Source organism: Lepisosteus platostomus, chromosome 7 (genome assembly GCF_059453375.1).
Source record: "Lepisosteus platostomus isolate fLepPlt1 chromosome 7, fLepPlt1.hap1, whole genome shotgun sequence".
NCBI lineage: Eukaryota > Metazoa > Chordata > Actinopteri > Semionotiformes > Lepisosteidae > Lepisosteus > Lepisosteus platostomus.
In genome coordinates, this window is record NC_142617.1 from 20166340 (window position 1) to 20187775 (window position 21436).

A 21436-nucleotide genomic window follows, 5' to 3' on the forward strand; every position below is an offset into this window, starting at 1 on the left:
ATCTGTACCTTACTGTGAAGACATCATTTACAGCAGAGTACAGGCCAACATCTGTCCAGCCTAAGAGATGCTTCCCTTAGCATCCAAGAAGTTGAGAAAATATGTTCATTCAGTTTCTTTCTTTATATACTGAGTACCAGACCAAAGCAGCTCTGCAAAGGTGAGGATTCAGGAATAGAGTGAAGACAGAGGCCGAGTCTGTGTGCTTCATTCCGACACTCTTTAAGGGCACAGTTACAAGCTCTTGGTTCCTTGACAGTCTTTCAGCTTTTATAGGGGCCAGTAGTAATGAGTAGAGAAAGATGTGCTTCATGTTCGCCTGCTCTAATTAAGCCACACACGTGGCTCTGTGAAGAATCTGCAAACTTGACAGGGATTAAAATCAGAAGGACATGCAGCTTTCTAACAGAACCAAAAGATCTGACGTGATGTGGTCAAGACACCTTAACATTCAGATTTCATGGTCAGTAGAAAAACAATATAAAATGGATCGAGCTCTTGTTAGAACCCAGCCTTCCTTTTCAAATATTCTGGAAGTAATCTGCCATCTAAAAGCAAACCACTGAAGAAGAACCCTGATTTTGTAACAAATAATGCTTTTAATGCAAATGAATCATTCCTGTAGGTTTGATTTCAGCAAGCGTCTCATCTTCACTGCAAGAACCTGGGTAAAATTTTAAAAGACAGGGCCACATTAACATTAACACGTGGCATGTAAGCAAACCATAATACATGAACAAATGTGACCACAGGGGAACATCTGGCAAAGGGTGACCTGAAAGAGTGGAGACTAGCTGTGAATTCAGGGACAGCCATTTTAATTCAAGTGAAAGTCCACTGAGCTACTCTTGTTTGTTGGCACGCTGAATAACCTCTTCCTGTGTTCAAGGTCCCGAACAACAAAGCCCCGCCATATCGAAACAAGCATTCAATGTTATAAACCAGTTTAGCGGATTTATAGCCATACTGACCACACGATGCCCGATGCCCCCGTGTACCTGCCTCAGTTTTGTTCTTATCATTTTTACTAGTAACATTTTTCTTTTACTGGATTTAAATTGTTTTCCCATTTACTTTTATTGTATTTTTAGTGCTATATTTACTTTATATATCATTGTGTATTTTGTAAGTGGGCCTGGATAAGAGTATCAGCTAAGCAAATAGCAGAATTATTCCATTAGCGTCTGCTTCTGGCCCTGTAAGATAAGGTGCGTCTTTTGCTGGCATGCGCAGAGACACCTGCCATTAGTGTTTGTCAGAGAATAAAAACCCAGCTCTGAGACTGCAACAGCTGTCTATCTACATGCAGACATACGTCACTGAATGTAACAACTTTCATGTCATTTTGCAGCTGTTCATCCAAGGCAGGTAGCGAATGATGTGCAGCTGCAGCTGTGTGGCAAATATATCTGTCGTGCTCTCAAACTTGCGGGTAGCAACCATCATGTACTGTTGCAGGGTGCACCCCATTTCTCATTTTGCTGACACACTGTTCCCGCAATGCACCCCATCTCCCACTCCACTGAACATGGAAGTATTCAGCAAAAGTATTGCCTCTGGGTGTGAAGAACTCCTTTAGAGAACTGAGAACTGAGAGCAGTTGTGCATGTGGCATCTCACAGGGGAAGTATGTAGAAAATAGGCCTGCTGCACCTAAGCAGTGATCAGACCCTTATTTCTGGCCAGTATGAAGGAGGGTAAGTTAAACACTCTCACCCAAGGACTGAAAGGACAGGCTAACCTGCAGATGGGAGGAAAGGATCAAGTGGGGTCTCACCAAGGGTAAACATTCTGATTGTCAATGTCTTGGCAATAATGTGAAATAATGAGACAGGAATATAGGTGCCAAATACATTTTCATTAAGCAGCGTATATTTACAAGCAGATTATTCTCTATCCTTCACTTCCTGTGTGCGAACAATCTAAACTCCTAGAGCAACCTCTAGTGGCACAGTATTGTTGAGCAATGGTATTCTTAAAATGCTATTGTTAAGTTACACCTGCTTTTTTATGATAAATATAGTGAAAAGATATGGAATTAGTGAAAATTCCATAAAGAGCAAAATTTCCAAATATTAAACTACAAAACAAAGCAGAAAAATAGAAGTTGTTCCTATTCTTATCCTAATGCATATTAGAAGATGTTAGTAAACCATCTCTATGCCTAACCTGAAATCATAATACATAAAACCAAATAAAAATTGCTGTAGAGTTCAGATTTTCATTTTTGCACATTTACATTCAAAACAAGACAAAGGATTTTTTTCCTGCATTCATGGACTAATGTTTGATGTTGCATTAAAAAAAAGCAGTGAAGCTTGAGCTCTAACCTCCTGTAACAGATCCGCCTTTGATGGTAGCATAGCAGGGAAACATGCACATGAAACCAACCATTATATGGAAGATTAAACAAGGAGCCAGCTTGATGTTACTCTTCCTTCCCTGCCCTGAAGTCACCTCTAAACACACACATTTAACTCCACGTCAGAACCGAGTATCAGCAAAAAAGCCTCACCACTCAATTAGGCCGGTCTGCTCTCACCCATCTTCTTTCTTACGTGGCACGGCAACAATGGAGGACGCTTCTAATTAAGATACTATTGGGATAAAAGCTAAGTCAAAAGAGTATTTGTAAAGCTTTTTATAGTCTCCACAAAGGATCTCACCCTGAGATTGTATAATCTCATTGTCCAGAGTGACTCTGAGGTCCGATTAGACAACCTCTGTCTCCTCAGTCAGTGCTCCTATAGAGAACAGCACAGCCAACTGCCTAACTGCCTTGTGAGAATGTGTTACTGGACTGTCCCACCCATCCTGACCACCCTGTTATACCGTCCCAACCCCTATTGCAAAATACAGTGTCCAAGGAGGTGTCCAAACAGTGCAGTGCAGTGCATTAACAGAGTAATCTTGATTCCGTTATCTTGTTTGAATGCCTATTCAGGACTTAGAGGTATGGGCAGGGTGGCTGTACTATTGCGTATGTCTTAAAGACACAGATTTTGAGATTCTTATTCACCTGCGTCATTTGAAGAAAGCAAGTTTCTCAACAGTGTGCAATACATACAGAGCCAAGATGGACAGATGAAACAGCCTTCTCTGAATTGACAAGAATGTGATTGTTTTGGGGGAAAAAGTAATTATTCCTCACAAATGTTCATAAAACACTAATGAGTGCAAAAAAAATAACAACAACATTATACTTATATAGTGCTTTTCTAGACACTCCAGACAAAGTGTTGGGGGCTCCAACCACCACCAGGACGCTCACCACCGATAAGCTAACAGTGGGGAGGAGAACACAGTGATTATGCCAGTTCATAAATGGGGATTATTAGGAGGCCATGACTGGTTAAGGTTCTTTGAGAAACGCTCTAGAACTTTTAATGACGATGGAGATCCAGGACCTTGGTTTTACATCTCACCCAAAGGACAACCACGTTTTACGGTATAGTGTCCCCATCACTATACTGGGGCATTAGGACCCACACAGACTGCAGAGTGAGTGAGCGCTTTCTAATAAGTAGTATTACCTTCACTACAGCTCAACTATTTAATTAGTAGTATAGTATTAATATATAATTGCAAAAAAATAATATTCTATAATAATGATCTGTCGTACCTATCCTTCATGACATTATCCTTTATGATGCACTCTTAAAATTTATCATCATTTTTACAGTCATTACAGTACATTTTTATTAATCCATGGAAATAAACTATAGCAAGGATGTATCCGACCTGTCTTTTGATATGTGATGCGCAACTGATGTTTCACATCCAGCTGTCCCTGGACTCTGGAAGGAGAATAATATTTATGACCATTAATGCGAGATTCAAGATAAGCAGAGAGCAAAGGCTGTTACTTGCTGGTGTGAAAATAAGCTCATTCTTTACTTAGTCCTATTATCAGACAGCAACATCTGGACTATAAGGGACAGTTTGTGCCCTAACAGCATATCATTCAGGAGTTCTTTTTATAGCACATTTGTCATGGTGGTTAGCATTGCTGCCTTGCATCAATCAATTCCTGGGCTGCTGTCTGTGTGGAGTTTGTATGTTCTCCCCATGAACATGTGGGTTTCCTCCGAGTGCTCAAGTTTCCTACCACAGTCCAAAGACATACTGGTAGGTTAAATGCCATCTGAGAAAACTGGCCTTGCTGTAAGCATATGTGTGCCCTACAATGGACTGGCGTTCCATCCGTGGTATATCCTGCCATGTGCCCATTGTTTGCTGGGATAGGCTCTGGCTCCTCTCTGACTCTGAATTGAGCAAAGTGGGTAGAAAATGAAGGGATAGTTTACAATGGTGCTCACCAAGACAAGATACGATAAGAAAAAGAGTATTTCCTGTCAATAAGTGACACAAATTAAGCCTGACTACCCTTGGCAGTACCCTCTACAGTGCTCTATAAAAACTTTATCCATGACACTGCACAGAAAGGAAAAACAAACCCCTTCCACAGAACAGAGCTTCCTTTGTCACCACCCATTTAAAAAAGAGATTCTGAAAAAAGAATTGTTCCATAAATCAAATGAAATGGATTATTCTCGAGATCCATTTTTCTCTCTTGTGAGACACTAATTTACTCTTTTTTTCCTGCATCATCAACAAAGAAATGACCTGTGTCAGTAGCTGATAAATGCATTGCAGTATTCACGTAATCACCTACAGGAATTCTGTTTAATCATAGTAACCGAAAGCTCTGTACAACATAATGATAAATACTTAATAATACAATTAAAATTATTTCTGAAGAAACATATGAGGAAGAAAAAACTCACCTCTTATTTGAAATGTCGTACATCTTTAATTCATTGAAGTTTTGATGACAACCACATAAACCACATTCTTTTTTTGATCTAGATCCACTTACTTCTCTCACATCATTGAAAATCACCAAAACAACCCCAGATATATTTTTGCCACCATCAACAGACTGCTCAAAACAAACTGCCCCACCACATTGCCTGCCTCATCGCAACTTTCCAACACATTCTTAGATTTCTTTAGTTCCGAGATCGACAATATCCGGCATCACATTCTCTCCACTACACATATCATTTCCATATCTCCTCCCTCCTCATTCAACGTTTCTGGTTCCCTTCTCTCCAGCTTCTCTCTTCTTGAGTCAGCATCCCTCAATAAACTAGTTACACATATGAAACCCACCACATCTATTTTAGATCCCATTCCCACCACTTTATTTCAGTCCTGTTTCTCTTCTCTCTGTCCCATTGTCCTCAATATTATACATGAATCCTTTAGCACTGGCACTGTACCAACGGTCCTCAAAACTGCTGCCATTACCACCGTGCCAAAAAAGCCTAACGTGGCTCTCGACAACCTTAACAATTTTCATCCCCATCTCCAACTTACCCTTTCTTGCAAAAATTCTAGAACGTGCTGTCACACTTCAGTTACATAACCACCTCATGACATCCTTTTTCGAACCCCTCTAATCTGGCTTCCGTCAACTTCACAGCACAGATACTGCCCTGATCAAAGTCACTTACGATCTTCTAATAGCTTCTGATTCTGGTTCTCTTTCTATACTCATCCTTCTTGATCTCAGTGCTGCTTTTGACACTGTTGACCATAACATCTTACTTTCTCATCTTGAGACTGTGTTTGGAGTTTCTGACACTGCTCTCAAATGGTTCAAATCTTATCTCACTGATCGCTGTCACTTTGTCTTTCTTAATGGGTATAGGTCTGAAATTGGACTTGTTAAGTCTGGTGTTCCTCAGGGCTCAATACTGGGCCCCTTGCTTCAGCATTTACATGTTCCCACTTGGCCAGCTTTTAAGATCACATGGCCTCAGCTATCATTTCTATGCTGACGATACTCAAATATACATCTATACCAAACCTGACACTGATGTGGCTGTCTCTATTCTTTCTAATTGCCTCTCTGACATAAAAATGTGGATGACTCAAAATGTCCTTCATCTTAACTGCGACAAGACTGAAGTCATGCTTATTGGCACCCCCCATCAACTTCATAAAGCCAACCCTGTAACCCTATCTGTAGATGTTTCTGTACTTGAGCTTCAACCTAAATTGAAAAACCTTGGGGTTATATTCGATTCTGGCTTAACATTCAACCCACGTGTGCAGCATATTGTCAAAGCATCTTTTTTCACCTCAGAAATATCACTAGAATACACCTATGCTATCACTAACTGTGGCTGAAAAGCTGATCAACACATTTGTGTTCTCTCGAATTGACTACTGTAATTCTCCACTCGCTGGGGTATCTAAATCTACTTTGAACAAACTGCAGTATGTCCAAAATTCAGCAACCAGAATCCTGACCAGGTATTCATCTAGTGCAAATGATCACATTACTCCTATCCTGGAGTCCTTGCACTGGCTTCCTGTCAAATTCTGTTTGGACTTGAAAATCCTCATGCTCACCTACAAGGCTCTGCATGGCTTGGCACCTCAGTACCTGTCTGAACTATTATCGCCCTACTCCCCACCTTGCAACCTTCGCTCTTCTAATTCTGCTCTCCTTACTGTCCCCCAAGCCCGTCTACATTGTATGGGTGACAAGGCCTTCTCCTGTTATGGCCCCAAGCTTTGGAACTCTCTGCCCAAGAATATCAGAGAGTCACCTTCTCTAAACTCCTTCAAATCCAGACTCAAAACCTTCTTCTTTAGAAAAGCCTTTACTTAACTGGTTCCATTCTTCACCCCTCTGCTTTTCTTAGTACCACCATCCACGGTCTCCTCTGTATATTGTAATTGTGTTTTATCTTGTGTATTCTTTTTATTTATTGTTGTTGTCATTCTGTAAAGCACTTTGAGACGCTACCTTTAAAGGCACAATATAAAATAAAGTTTATTTTTATATTATTATTATTTTTTAAGCTGTGGTCAGGTTGCAAGCTAAAATGATGACGTGTTTCTCTAGAAGAGCAGACGTTCTTATTATAACAGAATAAATACAATGTTTATCCCCGGAAAAACACAAACTTCCACATTAACCTTAAAATCATAAAAATCACGCCACCTCAGCTTCTCAGACATTGCTTTTGGGGAAACTCCTATGGATTTGTAGTGAAACTAAAAAAGAAAATTAAATGGGAGATGGAAAGTCTCAAAACAATTTGAACAAACTGCTCTGAGGAAAAGCTTTTAATTTAGCATCAATAAAGCATAACATGCAAAAGAAAAATCAATGAATGACATAATTTAACACGTGAGTCAGACCACATTAGAGTGGCAGTTTCATGTGGGAGTTACTGCAAATGGAAAAAGCATTCTTCGAGTAAGCTGTGCTTAATATTCAGTTTTCACATAAAACTTTTAAATCAAATGTAAATCAAAGTGCATTATTATAAGTACAACAGATGGAAATGATGCATCATCCCTGACTATATCTGCAGTTACAAATGTGATGCTGCAATTTGTGTGTATGTATTTCCAAAGCACATTATTTTATTTGATCCTTTTTAAGGGAGTGCAATTCTCAGTTGCAATGATTACCTGAAGAGTACCTCTAAAGGTCATTTACTTGAGAAGTTTAATGGAAACACTGGAATGTGTCCAGTGTCCTACCTGAATTTGAACCCACAACACTGCAGCCAGGAATACAGTGCCTTTATAAGTTGTTTTAAAGGCAAAAAAAGAAGGAATTGAGTTACACTGTTAGAGTATACGTCAATTTATAAACTTTGTGCCCCTGTCTTGTCTTCATTTAGTTGGTTGCTGTGGAAACAGAACTATGTGAAATAAAACCCTTGATGGAAGTTACAAACCCTGTATTACATTTTAACTTGTGTTGCCATTAGTAGCACTTCTTCTACTTGCATAATAGTTCTCAGTTAAGACACTTGGTCTGCCTATCTGATGCTGAAATGGCAATACGTGCCTGGACATTATCAAGATTAGACTACGGAGAAGTCTTCCTTGTACACTTTCTAGGGCACCAGTCTTCAATGTGTATGGAATTCTGCAGAGCAAATGCTAGCTAAAAAGTAACGTGTATCAGCACACAACTCCCTTTCTCTGTACAGTGCACCAGCTCCCTGTAATTCAAAGTAGATTGTATATGAAGCACCGAATGCCCTAGCAGAAGGTTAATTAAGGGTACAACAAAAAATCAGTCCAAGAGCTGCTGATTCTGATGTTCTTATTCTGCTAAGACTAAGGTCCACATGATGTGTTTGTGGAACTCACAGAGTCCACCAGAGACTTCAGAGTCATCCTTGAAACTTACATAAAGACCCATCTTTCCACGAGAAAGGATCCATTAGATTTTTATCATATAGTTCAATTTTACTCTTGGTTTTACCTGGTCATCTTGGTGTGCAGCTTCCTTTTCCCCTTCTTCTTACTGCTTTCATATATCTGTGTGTCATTGCACAGTTCTCTCTTGAGTTTCTTGAAAAGCACTCAAATCTTTTTCAATAAAAATGTTCAATTTTACTTGTACTGAGCTTATTCAAGATGAGGGAGTAAAGGACTCAGGGTCCACTTTTGGTCAGCCCTGTATTTCACATTGTTGTGCCTCAGTGCCTGAAAGACACTTAACTTGGGTTACTCCAGCACAAGGCTTCATAGTAGAGACATCCCTCGAGTCCATCATTATAGAGAGGGGCATGTGATTCAAAAACCAGCTTCATCGTGTAATTACAGTCATAAGGCAGAGCCAGTGAGAGCCTCCTTAGGAGGTCACCTAGGAGCAAAGTAATATCTCTAGTACTCTGCAGTATTAAGTTGGGATGAACTATTTCATACTCAGAACTGGAGTGGCACAAAACATGAATGGCTGGTCACTGGAAACAGAGTGAAAGAAGTTGGGAAGATAAAGTGAAGCAGACATAACTGTCTGGCAACCTATAAAACAGTTTGTACCACAAGCTCACAAACAAAATAGGAAAAAACATGGCACATGATGCAATTGCAAAATAACTTTGGAGGCACCGAGTATAAACATGTCAATTCTGAAGTCAACCAATTCAATTCTACACTGTGTGACTTAACACGTGCACATACCGGGCTGGCACAGGTGTTTATGGATTGATATCTGCCGCCCCTGCTCACAAAATGCACAATCTGCTGTGTATTTAGTATGAAAGACTAAGAGGGAAAACACTAAGTAAACGGAGTGGAAGCGTTAAGATTTCAAAAGGAAAGTGCACCGAGTCGTTTTCCAGCCCCGTTTGCTTTTAATAAATGTCACTGCATGCTTCAGAAAACGGAAGCAAAGGAGAGACGAACACACCCTGTCTGGCTGCCTAATTAGAAATGGGCACAGGCGACAGCAAAGAATAATGAGGTGCCCATTGTACCACAGCGTGAACTGCTGCAAATCCCTTCCATGAGACCTAAGTCATTGCACAAAGCGAAATACTGAAGCACAGAAGCAAAAATATTTAAGGCTTTTACTCCTATAAATCTACACAAATTTACTGAAAGTGAAGCAACAAAGTATGGAGTAAATGTCCACCATCTGTTTGCTTACACAAAAGCCAACAGCTGGTAAAGCCTGAACGGACTCAATTATAGTCTTACTTGTTGCCTTAATTGACCCATGGCTTGTAGGCTCTCCTCCCCTCAAAATCAATCCACCATCTATCACAGGCCCAGCTCAGTCTCTACGGGGTCTTTATTCCTGCGCTCACTTCACATTTAGAAGAAAGGCTGTGTCTGATCAGAGCTTTTCTCTTCAGCACTATTAATACATGCCAACTGCCAGCTCTAGGGCACTGGCCCCGATGCTGTATAACACGTTTTTGGAAAACAACTCTTTTGTTGAGGAGAGGCAGCAAATACAACATGGCTAAAGGACAAGTTAACAGAGCAGCTATTCACCCACTAAGCTCATTTTGGGGTACTGCGGATCTTTACTGGTCTTAACATTACTGGAAACATTAACGTCTGTACTTGCTGCATGGCTATTCTCCTATTGTCTATTAGGAGGATATTTTGAATTATTGAATATATTATAATTATTGAATTATACACTGTAGAGAATTTACAATGAGGTTTGCATCAGCTTTGAAGAGTTTGTATTTTTTTTCCCCTCAGCCTCTCCTTTTATGAGCAGTACCTGTTCTGGTAGCCTGAATTACCTAAAAAACAGAGTTCAATCGTCTTTTCATATGACTTTCCTAGGGTCCATAGTGAGTTCCTTATTTTTAAAAAGCTACCCTGCTGATGCTTCTATAGATCTTGAGAGCAGTGTGACAGTTTCTAATGTGTTACCTGCCTAGCACTGACAATGCAACATCAACACAATGCTGTATAAAGTAATATTTCATGTCATTGTGAAATAACTTATTACCCATCCCTCACACAATCAGCCAATCCTGGTCATGGAGGGCCAATGTGCCTGCAGGTCTTCTCAAAGAAACAACACCTGAAGAGCTGAGAGAAGCTTTTAAATTGGTCTCATCAAATTAATACTGAGCTAATAAAGCTTGTTCAGAGTTGAACTGAAACATTATAGACACACAGGACTACCCACCCTGCCCTAATGTATGCCTTAATCAGTTAACTGTATGGAAGATGGCCTGATGTCCCATCCAGGGTGTAGTCTTGCCTTGTGCCCTATGGTTCTAAGATAAACTCCATTCCAAGATATCCACAAGCTTTAGCAGGATAAAGTGACTTTCTGATATCAGATGAATGTTTGGAAGTATTTATTTCAAGGTGAATTATACTCTTTGAACACTGATGAAGTGCACTATTACATTTGGGATATATCTCAAATTATCCAGCATACATACTATACTTACACATGATCCTGAATAAGAAGCTGATAATTTAGTATATTATAGTATGATATTGATTCATCTAAAAGCATTTAGTATTAACACTTTAATATAGCTACATGGCAATTTGGGTCACTCCGTCATTAATGTCCTTGAATATATACCTAGGTAAAAGTGATAAAGCAGTCAGATGGAAAGTTCTGTAAACTAGCTCAGATAAAGGGCTCTGTGAAAGTACAAACACATATAACCCTTTTTCACCAATGAGCCACAGACTAACACTCCTGCAACTTTTCTGCTATTAGAGAATATTATGTACAGCATTATGTTCAGCACTAACTACATGGTTTGCATTTCACCTGACCTAATTAAGCAAGTCAAAGCTGCTGTATTGTTTCCCACCCACTTGAGAACTAAACATTTCCTTAATTAAAACAATCTAACCATACAAAAGAGCGAGGTGAGTGCACGGAACAAACGACCACTTAGCTAATGACCACCAGGAAGGCCTGACTGACAACAGCCACCCCCTCTCATGCTACTAAGCGTCACCTAGGGTGTTATTCCATTTAGTCAATGATGGTCTTAACGTCAGTGGAAAACAAGCGTAGGCAGGAGACCACAATGAGAAGTTAGCCATTCCATTTACTGCTTTAGCTAACTTTGTTTTTATTTAACCAGGTAAGTCTCAAAAGAACAAAGTCTCATTGGCAACCTGGAGAGTACCCGCGCACAACATGGGGCACTTGCTGGGGCAGTCCAAGTAGAGAACCTTGCTATAGGGCACAAGAGTAGCATCTCACAGGCCGTCGGTCATTGTGAGGACCCTACTGCACTTCCATTTTCTCCTTATCTTGCCACTGCAGTGCTTGCATATCTCCTATTTAATGGTGTAAAAAACACATGTTACACGAGCTAAACCATACGGTACCTAACCACACAGGCTGGGAAGTAAGAAAAGAAGACATCAGGTAAAACACATCCTACCCAACAGACAGCATGGCGTCGTGTCAGTGCCAGACCTGGAGGCACAGCTCAGAGACAGAGAGCACAGGCATCGCCTGCAGTATATTTCTAATTTATCTCACTTAAACCAACAAGTGCCTCTCTCTCCCCCTTTCACTTGTAAAGTAACATTAAGACAATATTCGATTCTGAAGGACATTTTAGCCCTGGATACATCACTACAAAAACAAAACAGCTACCTCAAAGCAATTCTCTGCTGCAAAACGAGGAGAGAGGCTGAGGAGGAACAGGCAACAGCATATCCTCAAGTGAATGTAAATTCAGCTTCAGGACATGGAACGTCAAAGGTTCTATGAGTTTAAAAATAGAGAAGTCCATTTTAGCTTCCCTTTTAATAACCACCCAAGACAACGGTGACACTGAATGAAATTTACTGCACCCTGCTATGTCCAGTCATGGGTTGGGATTGAATGGTTTTGTCTTGACTCTAGAGTCCATCGTGGGACTATATTTACACAGCTAACAGGAAAGCTCCACTGCGTTCAAGGGTCTGCATGCGAATGTTGGCAACACACAAACCAGACCAAAGAGGCTGAGAGGGGGGAATACCAAACTAATATCCTGAGATGTGAACAAGACAAGGTGCAGCTGCTCTGCTCAAAAACAGATGCAGACGCATGCAATGAAGAAAGGGAGATATGAAATTACAGCGTCATAGCACATGTCCCAACATTAGTGAGAACATTATCGAGTCATAGTGAGTGGTTTCAGTCCTGCCATTATGCAAAGGTTTCAAACTGTTTCAAATAGTGCCAGATGCTTGACATCACACAAATTCCCACAGTATTTCACAGAGGAGACACAGACACTCCTCTCACACCGCACACACCCACCATATCACACCCCCCCTATCATCCCTGATCAAACCAAAGCATCCAAGTACCACCTACAGTACAAGTCATCTTTTCATAGGAACCCCAGAAAATCTCAATGACTGATATGAGCGCACGTGTGTGCACACACTCACATACACATATAATAAATATTATAATAATAAACTTTATTTGATATAGTGCCTTTAAAGGTGGCTTCTCAAAGCGCTTTACAGAAAAAAAAGAAACAACAAGAAATAAAAAGAAACAATAAAAAAGCACCATTTCAGTGAGAGGGGTGAGCCTGTTTAGTCGAGCAAAGCAGATGTGAAGTCATTTTTCGAGCCTTGATACACAACAGAATTCACAACAGAGTCTAACAGATTTTAAATCTTCAAGCATTTTCTTGACGGCAAAGGTCTCGCGGTGGATGTTGCAATGCGTCCATTCATTTCTGGAGCAACCTCTCTAATTCGTGCAACCACACCGCTGTTTTGGCTTCTCATTGCTCTAGCACCGTCTGTACGAACTTACAGAACAGAAAGTCCTCATGGGACACCCTCAAACTCGTATCTAACGTAAATGAGCAAATTGGCCAAATCGACTACAGACTCATCTAATTGCAGTGAAAAGCATCTTCTCATCTTAATGCACTCTATCAGCGTACTTTTTATATCATCCACAATTTCAATAATTCTATGAGTGACTGTGTCTTTCAGAGGGGGCAGCAGGTCGAGCTGTTTAGCAGCTTTTTCTCCACACAAAATATGTGTCAGCTCTTTTGCCAACGGTAAATAAGGTTCTTCAAAAATAGTGTGGGGCTTACCTGCTTTAGCAATCCGCAAGCTTGCATTTTTCCCCGTTTCGGTTTCAGGAGTCAGTCTCAGAAGTCAAAAGAAGTTTTTATTTCATGTGCATGGGAGCGAAACACAGAGACGCTCGGTGTATTTTTCTCAAGTTAACCTAGAACAGTTCTTAAAATATTTTTCTGTTACCTACCATGCTTTCCTGTGCTCACAAGATTACCAGCGTTGGTAGCACACATTTCTATGCATTCCTGTGTTTACAACATTGGCATTGTTCTAAAATCACACACATTCTCCTACCTCCCTATTTGCTGGAGACAGCTTTTTATAAATACAACTGGTCACTTACGTTCGTAGCAAGCATTCCTATAGAATGGTATAGAATTACATTGTACTTCTGTGTCCACTCAAGTATTAGCGTGTGCTGTATCGTAGTACGTAGGCTGCGTACTTGAAACACATTAAAATAGAAAATATGAAAACACGTTCCGATTTTTAAGTGCACACAACAAAGTTCCAGGGTCATATGCCGTACCAGCTGGTGGCGCTCCACGTACCACTCCTGGTACGCGTACCACAGTTTGAGAACCACTGCTCTAGATCACAAACAACTCTAGACTGAGGCAAGTCGTGTGTGTGAAGCCATCAAAGCCACAGCTGCTGGTGAGCAAAACACTTATTCTTCAGTTCAGACTGCCTGTCCCTAACGACCTGCTGGTCAAGGCCAGAAGTGTCAGTCTTTCAGGAACTAGCAGTTACCAACAGGATTTTGGCCCCAAGTCAGAATAAAAAAGTAGAATGAAAGTAGAATTAAAGGGAAGAAGTCTAGGAGCTATCTGAATTAATCCCATTTGAAACCATGACTACTGCTTGGGATAATTCCTTTTTCTTAGGCAATCAACCATTTTCCCTCTGTGGGTCATAATCGTTGTAGAACTAAACCAGAAACTGCAATGACCCTGCAACAAATGTTCCCTGTTAAAGCCATTTCAACACACGAAAACACTTCAAACATAAAGAAATGTTCTCGCTGCAGCAAGGGCACCTTTAATCACCCTAATTTCCATAATAATTGTGCCCAAACTTGCCTGCACAAACCCATTACATTGTGGTTACTTCCAAATGGTTGGTCTGGACCATTTTTCCAGACTGTGGCTCAGTCTGTAATCTCCTGATGGCTCCCTGCCATTTCTCCACTTGCTTCCTTCCCTGTGAGCACTTTAAAGAAGCTCTAATCTGATCAATTTCCCAATCAATTAGGGCCCGCTGCAACTGCAGACTAAAAAATTCAAAGCCCTACCTCACATGAAGCCAGTCAACCACAGACGCCCCCAAGCTGTCAACAACAAGCAACCGGCAACCAAAGCAGAGAGCGCAGAGTAAACTCCACGCTGTAATGAGACACGCTTTAATTTAGATTATTCATTTCATAGTTAGGAGAGCTTGATAGAAAAAATACATACCAAACAAGGACAGTGGGAGACAAAAAACAGAGAAACAGCTTTGACAGCTGTAAACAACATGTTCCCACAGGCCACCTGCTCTGGGCGTGTTAAAAAATGCGCCTTGCCCTTGAGATTAGGGAGCATTTAAAAAGCAAATAAGCAATGCCAGCAGTGCCCTCGTGCCAAAACACACAAACCAAAAGCCAGGAATCCTGAGGGAAAGACTCTACTACTAAGCAGGCCTGAAAGACACAAAAAGGAGAGTTATAACCCAGGGAAAAGGGTGTAAAGGTGTCTTACAAAGAAAAATAAACAAAAGTCCATCTTTTCAAAGAGTTGTGGGGTTTTCTTCCCTCGAGTTCTGTGCGAGTTTCATTTTCACAGAAAGCTCAAAAAAGACTTTTTCAATAGCGAAAACAGTGCTTTCTGTTCCAACGGCTGCTGCTCCACAGCTGCAGCATCTTAAAGAAACACTGTTCTTACTGCTTAGTGATATATTTGACAGAATTTCATTTGCCACCTACATATTTTGACAATTTAACTTGGCATATTCACTACTTAGTTCATTTTTTTGTATTTTAAGCCATGAGTAGTTGCTATGTGATTCAAATTGCAGTACATCCAGAGCTTTTTCATGGATGTCAGGTGTCCCACTGCCTCGCCACTAGGGGCGATCTTTTGAAATACCAAAGGTCATTGACTTTCACGTTCAAACTTTCTATTTAATCTGATATTTATTGATGTTTCAAGTTAATTAAAATATACAATTTGTTTCGATCTCTTTATTATAGACTGCTTTTTAAGACCAAACATGTCCTTTGGGTACATCATTTGTAATGTAACACTCATCCATAAAAAGGGCAACAAAACTAGAACTAGTAATTATAGACCATCCATCCAACACAGGGAGAACATACAAACTGCACACACATAGCACAGCAGGAGTAGATAGTCCCAACACCAGGGTCTTATTTCCATTACACATAAAGTACTTGTAAGAACAACAGGATCATCTGTATGTTAAGAGGATTCTAGGGGAAATTCTACAGTTGTAGAAAAGGTAGATAATTTATCAGAGACAAAAGTTACTCTTGTATGAGGAATTCTATAATTATAAGGAGTATGTATTCAGGAAAATGTGTGCATTTGGATTTAAAAATCAGTTAATAGAAAACACAGGGTACAAATAAGTGGTGAATGTTCTCATTGGAGTGATGCAATCAGTGGAGTACACCAGGGATCTGTATTAGGACCACCACTCTTTCTAGTTTATTATTGCACAGTGTTACATACAAGTAGCAAAAAACAAATCATGAATGTAAAATGGCACACCAAGCGTTTATTTCAATTGCTTTCAGGTATTTTTACAAATGAAGACTTGCACGTGTGACATTTTGAGATGAACAGAAGCCCTCCAGGAGTTTGTTCTCCTGCTGTAGGAAGAAACACCCAAAATATACAGGATGTGATATTTTCAGTTTCCACCAAAGATAAAAACATGTTTCATGCTTTCGCACTAATAAACTCTGTTGACAGCCTGTTCGATAATGGCAACCACGCACAACTGCTTGAAGAAAAGCATTTGACATTATATTTAAGAATTTTGTTTGATGAAGAAAGAAAAAAAGGCTTACAAAGTTCCTGTACGTAAGTATAATTTTGGTGGACTGTCCGAGAAACATGTAAGTTTTTTTTATCAATTGAGTAGCAGCAGTGCTTTCTCTGTAATGAAGGAGATACCACTGTGGGGATGGGAGAACGATTAATTAATAAGAACTTAATATGTGTGAAATTAACATTTAAGTAACCCAAATGTATTTCCATGTCTTGCCAAAACCACTAGATATGCAATGCTTACAAAGTGTCACCACCTCCACATCATGTTGTCCAAATGCTTTTGATTGCACAATGGAGTTGAATATTCATGTGTCTTGTGAAATGGTTCATGGTGAGTCTCTTCTTTTTAAAGTCTAAAAAAAAAACAAACAGCTTCCTTTTAACTAAAAGAATGTGGCATCTATCACTAACCACACTGTAAAAACCACAAATGGGGGCTGAGCCAGGTAAGAATGCAATTCAGCCATACTTATCGAGTGGGACTCAGTCACCTCCCACTAGCTTCCATAAACACAATTTATAAGCCAAGAGAGGACAATTCAATCTTACAGACATCTAACAGCCAGCATGCAGGCGCATCTATACATTGCAAAAAAGCAACACAAAAAAAGCCAAAAAAAGACTAATGAAGTTCAGCCTCCCAACAGCATCGTACAGCAATAACACCATTCAGTGCCAGCTGTAACACACCATGAAAAGAGTACACAGCAATACAGTCTTACTCAAGATACAGAGATACTTATCTCCAAGCAAAACAAAAAAGTTACTTTAATTGACAAAGCCATATTAATTCCAAATGTCATCTCCACTTGTCGATCCATATATCACTATAGGGGTGTGGGGGAGCCTATCCTGGAAAGCAACAGGCCAAAAGAAGGTACAACCAGGATAGGACACCAGTCCACCACAGGAAAAAACACAGGCACAGACACACAGACACCAGGGCCGATTTTCCCAGAAAGTACCTCACGAAGTGAACCCAGAGCCCCAGCACTGCATATAGTTATCAAGAGTCCAGGTTGGAATGAAACCAGAAAACACTGCAGCCTTCTGGGAGTCAACAGCTGCTAAAACAAACTGCTCAGTATTCTGCACCCTAACAAAACACTCAAGAGCTGCATCTGTTTTTTTCAGGTGAAAGAACCACCTGCAGGCTGTTCAGGCTTGAAATATTGCCACAAAACCAGCTCAGCATTTGAAAATTATGAAACTGTAATATAACCATTCTCCACACCACTATCAACACCAAGCAAGGGTAGTGACATACTCTGGGCAGAAGGTGCCACAGTTAAAGATGACACAAACTGCCCCCATCTTAAGCACACAGACTGTAGGAAACCAGACAGAAAAAAATAAACTGCTTTCTCATCCTCAACACTGCAATACAGATTAAAGAGTTTTAAGGGCCACCTTATCCAATTGATAATTACGGCAAAAATAAAATTGACTCACTTTCATCAAGTGTTATTTAAGCACCTTGGGGAATAATAATTCACATTCATTTAAAAAAAAAACTTTTTCTATTAACTTTTGAATGATTCCTGAAATTCGTCTCATCAGTTATTCATACTCCCAGTTGATTCAGTAGCACAAGCAGCAGACTCAATTAACCTCATTGCCTCCTACATGCTAAAGAGTTGGCTATTAGAGACACGTGAGGTACATCAGCTCTTTTCCTAATATCACAGCTACTCAGTTAACTACTATAACAACCCGCAACACTATATGTCTTGCACAACTGCAGAAAATACCAGGTATGGTGCAGGCCTATGCGTTGCACTTTTAAAACATAAACATGTGATTGTTTTTAAATCTATGACAAATGACATCAACCTGTTGAATAATGTGGAATTCTGCTCCATTTCCTAATGGGCTGCACATGTTCAAAGGCAGTCACAAACATAAAAACACATATCATTTGCTCAAAGCTACCTCTATAGCAGCCCCTCACTGAATATGCACATGCGTGACTAATGTTTATTCTTGTTGTGAAACACTGCACATTATGCTTCTGCCTACAAACAACAGTAAATGAAAAATTTAGCCCACACAACAACTACTGCTGTCAGTTCTCATTTTAAACAAAATTACTCAGTTTTCCAGAAAGGATAGTGGGCTTCAAAAATGTCACAAACCCATCCATAGTCAGTCAAGAACAGGTAAGATAAAAAAAAAACACACACACCCTGTAATAATAATACGTCAAGATTCAAATTGTTCTTTGGAGGAGTGGAGTCATCAGAGCAGCACCACTCAAAGCAATTCAGTGGGAATCCTGTCAGACAAGAGTTCTCCTTGACAGACAACAACAGTCCCAACACACGCAGTTTGAACCCCTGCTTCTTTTCTCATTGGCAAATGTAAACCTGCAATAAATACACTTTTCTACCAGCACGGCTGCACCAGTGGAGTCTCTGTGGAAAACACTCCAAGAAAAAAATTCAATCTGCTGCATTGTGACCGATTTCATTTATTCTAAAATATTTCAGAACACTGGTCTCACGGCACTGTCAGGAAATCACAGTGCCTCGGTGCTCTGGTGTCACACTGGTAGGGCTGTGTATGACCCAAACCAAAACTTCACGAACTAATGAAAGCTGATTCAGGTGACTTAGCCCTTTATTTCTGTATAACAGCCAATACACTAAACAATGACACAGTGAACTTCCAGTCATTACCTACATCTCTCTTTTTTATTTTTTTCCCCCAACTACCTATTCTCCCTCATTCTACCTATTCTGCCTCAAGTAGTCTATATGCTATGAGCAAGAATAAATATAATCAGTTGTATAGCACATAACTCCAGAGTTTTAACATTGCAAAAGTTTTTTTTGCAGACTCCTGATAGTAAGAATTCTCCCTTCTTCCACTCCCTTTAAAAAAAATAAAAAATAAGCACCCCCAAAACAATGTGACACCCTGTTTCCCCCAGTACGTCTGCCAATAGCTAACAGGAGTATCCATCAGCCTTCTGCATGAGGAGCTTTGTCCTCAAGCCAAAGCTGCAATACAAATGCAAATGTCAGCTGGCAACTTTGCGCCTTCACACACTCCGATACAGAGCCACTGGATTATTACAAAAGGATGATGCACTAAGCCAAGGTAGGCCCGCATTCTTGCCTTCTCATTTTTGTGCTCAGTGTTTTAGCCATACTTGCATCACTTAGCTAAACCTTCCCCACCACTGCACCAGCAGAGCTCCACTTATGAGGATGACAATGTCAAGTACACGGAAGAAAAAATGAAGCTTACCATTTATCTCTTTATCACTGTGCTTAAATTATGCTGATGTGTTGTCAGAGAGGAAAAGCTTATCCACCTGATAATGATCACTGAAACCCAGAAGGTATCATAGATGAAGCCTCTGGCAGGGTTCTTCAAATGCGGAGTTTTGTTTTTCTGTTGTGGCAGAAAAGACAGAAAATGATGGCAGTGATCGGACAGTGCGCTGTGGCATGCTGATCAAGCCCTGATGCTGAAACTGTAGAGAAAAAATTAGAGCTTACAGAGGCAAACGGTCCAGTGGCAATCTCTGCCAATGGAAAACCTGGGGAAACCCAGCCAGCGGTGCCCAGCTTTTTTTGGTGAAAATAGTAAAAACGACAGCAAGCTTGCACCCAGCCATCAAAGATTTGCCGATTTCAAATCGGCGGCAAATGAAACGCACAAAGACAGACGCAATGCAAACTGAATGCCCTGTTGATAAAGCACGACACGACACGCATTTCAAAATCGCAAGGGTGTCACTGACTTGGAAAAGGAAGCAACACAAAGCAAGAATGTGGATTCAACACTTTACATAGTTAACGCAGAGAAAGGTTTACAAAGCCAAATTGGGCACAGTCAATTGAAGCAACGTTAAAATTACACAATACAGAACACGACCACATTCAAAACAGGAGTGTGATATGGGCTATCTCTGGACAAGGAAGTCTTTGTAGGGGAGGGTGTTACAGAGTATTGCAAGGACTTTTTGGCTTCAAAGGTTTGACAGGTTAGTCCTGAAGAGAGGCGATAACAATAAGGAAATGTTATTTAAAATTCAGAACAATGCCTAATTATGGATATACACCATCTCAGCAATACGGACAATAACTACATTGTCCACTTTCTGCTTGTGTTCATTTGTGATTGCTGAATAAGTTTTGGAAATAATTCTGTTTGTAAAAACTATCAAAACACTAAATTATTAATTCTGTACCCTCACTATCCCCCATGCCCTGTTCTACTTGACTTATTAGTGTCCTTTCTGATATGTTGGATAATATGCTGACAATGCTTCCATACACAGCCTGCTCTAACACCACATAAGAAGAAGCCCTTAGAGGCAGTTCCAGGTTTCATTTTAATTAATTTTTGGACAAATACGTTTTTGCATCGGGCATGGAAAAGTTGAAACGAGTAGAATCCCCTGAAGATTATTCAAGAGGTTGTCCCACCACATATACCAATGCTCCTGAATAACAGACTATAGTGTCTCTATACATTTCTCAAAATCCCTTTAACGCACCAGAGGCTCAAGGGGTTGGGAGAGATTGATAAATAGGTCCAAGCTAAATACTGCAACTTTTGGATTTAAAATTGAACATTTTTGGTAAAGGAAGCCTTACTGTCCTGTCACTTTGTTTTCCATTCCAAGTGTTCGCCCTCTCTTTACGTGATCCCACAAACTTTATTTTTTCTCTTTAACCCAGTGAGAGCTGACGCAGATCGTCCTGTCATCCTGAGTCTCACATTGTTTTGTTTTTTTACAATTATTTCTTACAGATGTTTAGCCACTGATTTTTTTTTAAAAGTTTAAAATATCTAGTCCTACATATTTTACTTTTGCATCACAAAATGACCTGGTTTTATCAACAGGAAACTAAGTTGCTCATTAACCAGTTACTGGAGTTCCCCAAGAGTTACAGGACAAAGACAGTTGTGATTATCCAGTATTCTTGTGATCAGATTTGGTTAAAACAGGGCAGGTTGAAGTCTTACCTCCTAATAGTAAAGTT

The 21436-nt window shown here is 40.1% G+C and overlaps 1 protein-coding gene across 9 annotated transcripts in view; it reads right to left on the reverse strand.

Moving 5' to 3' along the window:
• fndc3a (fibronectin type III domain containing 3A) overlaps positions 1–21436 on the reverse strand; it is a 113130-nt gene that overhangs the window by 87144 nt on the left and 4550 nt on the right. The window contains exon 2 of one of the 9 annotated variants that reach the window (XM_088639651.1): positions 19689–19835. The exons of 5 other annotated variants lie outside the window; for them this stretch is intronic. The gene's annotated coding sequence lies outside the window, so the exon portion shown is untranslated. Of the gene's footprint in view, positions 1–13723; positions 13745–14674; positions 14796–14837; positions 14935–19688; positions 19836–21436 lie in introns of those variants that run through there. 3 more of the 9 variants (XM_088639653.1, XM_088639652.1, XM_088639654.1) reach the window with 3 other exon arrangements.